Source organism: Leopardus geoffroyi, chromosome B1 (assembly GCF_018350155.1).
Source record: "Leopardus geoffroyi isolate Oge1 chromosome B1, O.geoffroyi_Oge1_pat1.0, whole genome shotgun sequence".
NCBI classification, from domain to species: domain Eukaryota; kingdom Metazoa; phylum Chordata; class Mammalia; order Carnivora; family Felidae; genus Leopardus; species Leopardus geoffroyi.
This window is the reverse complement of record NC_059327.1, coordinates 97229332-97236400: the sequence shown is the minus strand read 5'-3', so window position 1 is coordinate 97236400 and position 7069 is coordinate 97229332. Positions and strand designations below refer to the sequence as shown.

Here is a 7069-nt window from a genome sequence, read left to right as displayed (position 1 = left end):
TCTATTAAATCAAGCATAGAGAGTAATAGGAAGTAAAGTTATCTGGTAACTAGTAATCCACAATGTCACAGCTCATAGTTTTCTTCAACCATCTTCCCTTTACTATTATTGGCAAACCCTTATCCTAAATATATCTGGATTTTAAGAATCTAAAAAATGTATTCCCAAATCATTTTTTCAGGAATTTGGGGAATATTCTCTTTTAAAACTCATGCACAATAATTGAGTTAACTGGTGTCCCAATTTTTTATTTAAAGGCAGATACTTTTAGTGGTAAAATGTTAATGAATGTCACAAACTTTTGAAATTATAGAACTGTTTTCACCACTGGAATCTGTTGTATGTTGACATGGGAATAATGACAAAACAAAAAATTTTATAATCTTGCATGAAATTAATTCCAGTTAGACAAACTTCAGACAGCCTTAATGTGGCCAATACAAAGAAACAGAAAAATCATTTTCAGTTCCTACTCCTTGGTTTCCTGTCCTGGTTACTCCTACAAACACCACCATATTTCATAATATATGGTATAATATATACAAACATTAAAAATTCAAGAGAATTTAAACTTATTAGAAATAATGAAATTTAAGAAGATTGCTAGATACAAGATCAGAAAACAATAATTAATTTGATTCCTAACAGCAACAAACAATGCACACATTTAGTACTAAAATAGCTACTATGTCAAAATCGGTTTGGTCTGAAAGAAACAGAAAACAAAATTATAGTGACTTAAACAAAGAAAGGTTTATTTTTTTTCACATGGAAAAAATCTGGAGGTAAGCAGTCATGTGATTCAGATACTCTAAAATGTCAGTGAGTACCTGAGAGCTTTTTCCATCCATCTGACTGCCATGTTTTATACTTATGTTTCATCATTTCTTATTCACAGAATAGATGAAGGCTCTCTAAGCACCATGAATTCATATCTGGATCACAAACTGGAAGAAAAGGGAAAGGATATAACCAGTAATATATTTTTTTCCAGAAAAAAAAATCTTCCTAATAATCACTCCATTGGACTTAAGTGTCATTGGCCAGTACTAGGTCATATGGCCACCTCAAGCTGCAGGGGAAGTTAAGAATTGCTACTAGATTAGCCAATACACAAAGTCTGCAACAGACTCTTCTTAAAAGTTCATCAAAAATTTATAAGGTGGGGCGCCTGGGTGGCTCAGTCTGTTAAACATCCGACTTCGGCTCAGGTCATGATCTCACAGTTTGTGAATCTGAGCCCGGCGCTGGGCTCTGTGCTGACAGCTCAGAGCCTGGAGCCTGCTTCAGATTTTGTGCCTTCCTCTCTCTCTCTGCTCCTCCCCTGCTCGCTTGCTCGCTCTCGCTCTCTCTCTCTTCTCTCTCTTTCTCTCAAAATAAATAAACATTAAAAAAAAATTAAGGAATTTTCTGCTATACAGTGATTAACCCTGATAAATCATGAATTGGTAGAAAAGGGTAACATGCAATCACCACATGAAGTTAGACTGCATTCATGACTAATAAGTCAAGGATGTGAGATCTTATTGGAAGCAATATGGCCACAGAGAGCAGGACCCAATGCAGCATACTGGAGTTGAGTTCACCTTCCCTAGGGGTGGGATGAGGAACAGCAGTAGTAGCTGTTAGCAATAGTATGTGCACAGATTCTGAGAAACTGAGTGCTTGCTATACCATGGTTTTACCACTCCAAAAGAACTTACACTAATCACATTTCTTTACTCCTCCAATTGTTTCCTCTGACCCTCCTCCACAAAAAAAATAATAGGATCTTTTCATTCTTAACATTAAATAGCTTCAGCAAGACCACATCCACATCTAGAGAAGAAAGCAGAGTCAGTACCAAGGGGTCCTAGATCTATATCTCTGCCTCTAGCTTTCTAGTAAAGTTCACTTATCTTCAGTCTACCCACTGACTCAGAACCTTAAATGGGTTGTTTTGATATGAATTTAGGATATTCATTTTAGACTTAAAGACACCTGCAGATTGAAAGTGATGGGGTGGAGAACCATTTATCACCCAAATAGATGTCCAAAGAAAGCCAGAATAGCAATACTTATATTGGACAACCTAGACTCCTTTGTTCTTGTATTATTTTTATCCTGCTTTGATATTAGGGTAATACTAGCCTTATACAATGATTTTGAAATGTGTTCTCTCTATTCCATTATTTGGTTTTTTTTTTTTTATTTTTTTAACGTTTCATTTATTTTTGAGACAGGGAGAGATAGAACACGAACACGGGAGGGTCAGAGAGAGGAAGACACAGAATCTGAAACAGGCTCCAGGCTCTGAGTTGTCAGCACAGAGCCCGACGCGGGGCTCGAACTCACAGACTGCAAGATCATGACCTGAGCCAAAGTCGGCCGCTCAACCCACTGAGACACCCAGGTGTCCCGTTCTATTCCATTATTTGTAAGATGTTGATAAAGATAGTCATTTTTTTAAATGTTTGCTAGAATTCACCAATGAAACCATGCAGTCATGGGCTTTTCTGTGCTGGAAGATTTTTGAGTCCTAATTCAGCTTTCATTCTTGTTACTGTCTAAGATTTCCTATTTCTTGGATTCAAGATTCATGATTCAATCTTGGTAACTTGTGCATTTTAGGAATTATCTGGATTTTCCTAAGTTATCTGATTCATTAGCATATAATTGTTTATATTAATCTGTTATCACATTATGTATTTCTGTGATATCTATTGTATTGCTTTCTCTTCCATTTCTCATTTTGGTTTTTGAGTTTTCTTTTTTTTTTTTTTTCTTAGCTAAAGTAGCTAAAGCATTGCCTAATTTATTTTTTGGAAAATCTTGTCATTACTTTCAATATTATGTTAGTGTTTATTCTGGTCTCTATTGTATTTATTTCTGATTTTTCTTTGTATTTCCCTCCCCTACTAAATCTTAGGTAAGTTTCTTCTTTTTCTAGTTCCTTGTGGTATAATGCTAAGTTGTTTATTTGAACTTTTCTTAATATAAGCATTTATAGCAAAAAATAATTTTAAAAAATTATCACATGATCTAGTAGTTTCACTACTGGGTATTTACACAATGAAAATGAAAACACTAATTCAAAAAGGTATATTCACCCCTATGTTTACTTAGGATTATTTACAATAGCCAAGATATGGAAGCAACCCAAGTGTTCATCAATGAATAAACAGATAAAGAAGATGTAGTTTTATATACACAATGTAATATTACTCAGCCATAAAGAAGAATGAAATCTTACCTTTTGCAACAACATGGAGGGATCTAGAAGTTATAATGCTAAGTGCAATAAGTCAGTCAGAGAAAGACAAATACCTATGATTTCATTCATATGTGGAATTTAAGAAACAAAACAAATGAACAAATAATAAAAGAGACAAACAAAAAAACCAGACTCTTAAATATAGAGAACAAAGTGGTCGTTATACCAGAGGGGAGATGGACAGGGGGATGGGTAAAATAGGTGAAGGGGATTAAGAGTACATTTACCTTGATAAGCACTGAGTAATGTATAGAAACGCTGGATCACTATATTGTACATCTGAAACTAATATAACACCTGAGACTAATATATTAGAATTAAAAAATAATTTAAAAAATCATTTTGCTCACATTATGTTTATTTTTTTTTAATATATGAAATTTATTGTCAAATTGGTTTCCATACAACACCCAGTGCTCATCCCAAAACGTGCCCTCCTCAATACCCATCACCCACCCTCTCCTCCCTCCCACCCCCCATCAACCCTCAGTTTGTTCTCAGTTTTTAACAGTCTCTTATGCTTTGGCTCTCTCCCACTCTAACCTCTCTTTTGCTCACATTATGTTTAGAACATTCTTTAAGCTTTAGGTGATATAGTTGACTAGTGAAGCTGGTAAGAAAGAAAAATAAGCTTGGTGTGGAAAAAAATACCTATGAAACAAAGTAAGTAAAGCCAAAGCAAAGACTAGTATAGAATCAGATCATACGTCTCCTGTAAGACCCAAGAAGAGCAAAGAGGCAACAAGCACAAAAAATAAAGTCCCGGTGGTAGATGATTCCTGGCAAGGAGCAAAGGAACACATGAGATGGTTTTGTGTGACTGAATTGCTTGACAAATCCTGTAATATACTGACTTCCACAGTAATCAAACCCATGAACACCTAAGCAATAATTATATTCCATTCCTCCTATCTAATACAATAATGAAAAAAGAGGTATACGTATTGTAGGTGAGGGTGCAGAGAATGGACACTCTCACATACTGTGAGAGCATTCATTGGTGTAATCACTCTGGAATCAATTTTACTTTAAGGATCAAACTTTCAAATACTCATCTCATTTTCACCTAGAAATTCTATTTATATTATAAGTTTACCTTAAGGAAATAATAAGGCACAGATTCACTGCAAAATAATTTATAACAAGAAAAAACTGTATACAGCCTAAATGAGCCAACAAGATGATATATTAAGTAAATCTTGAAATACCTATACAATACAATTCTCGAAACTACTAAAAATATGTACTAAAAAACTACTGAAGAATGAGGATATGTCTATGATATTTTTATTAAGAAGTCAGGTTATAAACAGCTGGTATGATCTCAATTTTGTAAAACATAAATATGTACATATACATTCATATTCAAACACTCAGACACACATTCATAAAGACAATAATATACACTTTTGCAAAAAGTCACCTATTTCTGGATCACAGGCACCTCAGTAGTTTTATTAGGCTTTTCTTCGAGTAGGACATACCAAAGTTCCCAAGAACATGCTAGAGAAGTTCTTTGTCACTAGTCCTTATTTTGCTGAGTAAAGTACTCTAGCTTCTTCTAAGCTTGCTAAGGGCAACAGAGAAACACCCCATGGGGGAGGTTACAGGGGTAGCTTGTGGAGAAAGAAAAGAGGATAAGAAAAATAGCAAGAGAGGGGTGTCTGGGTGGCTCAGGTGGTTAAGTGTCTAACTTCAGCTCAGGTCATGATCTCATGGTTAGTGGGTTCGAGCCCCACCTCAGGCTCTGTGCTGACAGTGCAGAACCTGGAGCCTGCCTCGGATACTGTGTTTCCCTCTCTCTCCGCCCCTCCCCTGCTCGCAATCTGTCTCTCTGTCTCTCAAAAGTAAACATTAAAAACATATTTTTAAATAAATTTTTTTAAAAGACAGCAAGAGAAACAAGGCAGAGAGAAAAAAGATTTTTTTTAAGAAGTTTTACTTTGTGGTATGTGATTGAATGGTTCTGTCATCTCATGAGAATTTCAGTAAATGCTACAGCACTTGACAATACTTTTAGAGTTGGCTTTGTTGAGGAAAATGTTGCTTGTGGGATTTGCCGATTTGTTTTAATGGAAATTTTTGGAGATGCAACAAAATACTGAGCCTGGCTTCTGGAGGAATATTTTTATTTCGTATAGAAGACCAGGCCAGGATGGCTCAGTGGGTTAAGCATCTGACTACTGATTTCAGTGTGGGTCATGATCTCACAGTGCGTGAGATCAAACCCAACATCAGGCTCTGTGCTGAGAGAATCCTTGGGATTCTCTCTCTCCCTTTCTCTCTGCCTCTCTGCCTCTCTCTCTCTCTCTCAAAGTGAATAAACTTTAAAAAGAAAAGAAGACCAGGCCAGGCCGACATAGCAAGGCTAAGCTGTGGGCATCATCAATTCAAAGAGAAAAAGGAACAGATGGTGTATAAATATCACTAAGCAAAATACTCCTCTTACTTTCCAAGCCATGGTGGATTGACCAGTGAAAGCTCACAGGAAAGGTGATAGAAAACAGACACACAAACAGGAAAGGCAGTTGTTGGCACTGGTGATGGTCAACAACATGTTAAGAACTAAGGTACTGAAAGACTCAGGTTCAAGGTAAAAAATCTAACTCACTTCAGCATAAGGTAAAAACTTCCACACTAAAGAACTATAGTACTAATCAGCAGCCCATCTGGAGGGTAACAGAATAAATGGCAGAAGCCAAATATTTTTAGAGTGTAATTTTTAAAAGACAACCAAATCATTTGGACACCAAAGTGCAAATAATTGACATTTATTCAAACCTTATCCAATTAATTATTTTTATAGCTGTTATTAAGATCCTCTGACTTATGTAAGTATTGTACCTAGGATGTAAACTAGCACTAAGCCTGAAACTGAACAGGGGATAAAGTAGTAGCAGATTTAGAAAAATGTGAGTTCTGAAAGCCAGGCGAACTATTACACTCCTCATTTATCGTGAATTTCTAAAACCAAAAAACTTTACTCAAAGATAAAACTCTATTTCAAAAATATTGAAATACTTAAAACAAATAAATTTCCTATGATTGCAAGATTTTAGGGTGCTCCTGCAATTTATGCTAACCAGAAAGGCATTTACAGCAAAATAACAAGACTTTGCTTGTGCCCCATCCTCAGCAACAGAGGAGGACCTGAGGAGTTAAACTGAGCCTCATATAAGATTCCAGATACAGTTATGGAATGCATCACAAGAACTTTCTTTTGGACAAATAGAAAAAAAATAATAATAAATATTGGTTTAGCTATCAGCCTCAAATAGAACACTTCACCAATAATCTTACTCCTGTTTTATCTAAAAAGTACACCAAACAAAAACATGGAAGGAAGAAAAACACTACAGTGTCATGTTGACATGAATTCAAAATGTATTTATGACCTACATTGGGCAATGTCCAGTCTGAGCTCTGATTTCTTGGGAAACCCAGAACTGATAAAATGCATCTAAACCTACAAGGATGCCCTTCCAATTCTATGCCATGTAGCTTATGCACCAAAAGAGCAGCTCACAGGTCTTAGATTTCCCCTATTTGAGTAACAGTATGGTTTTATGTGATACTATAATAAAATATAAAACTCTATATTCTGTGGCTAACCTCAACAACACAAGAAACAACAGGTGCTGGCAAGGATGTGGAGAAATGGAAACCCTCTTGCACTATTGTTGGTAGGAATGTAAACTGGTACAGACACTCTGGAAAACAGTATGGAAGCTCCTCAAAAAGTTAAAAATAGAACTACCCTATGATCCAGCAATTGCACTAGTAGGTATTTACCCAAAAAATACAAAACTACTAATT

General features: G+C 35.7%; 1 long non-coding RNA gene across 1 annotated transcript in view; it reads right to left on the bottom strand.

The window, feature by feature from the left end:
• Positions 1 to 731: 731 nt before the first annotated feature.
• The window catches only part of LOC123592730, a 91146-nt gene continuing 84808 nt past the window's right edge, over positions 732 to 7069 (bottom strand). Inside the window, exons 3-4 of the long non-coding RNA XR_006709919.1 lie at positions 1704 to 1818; positions 732 to 947 (exon numbers count right to left, since the gene is read on the bottom strand). This is a non-coding gene — a long non-coding RNA (uncharacterized LOC123592730). The remainder of the gene's footprint in view (positions 948 to 1703; positions 1819 to 7069) is intronic.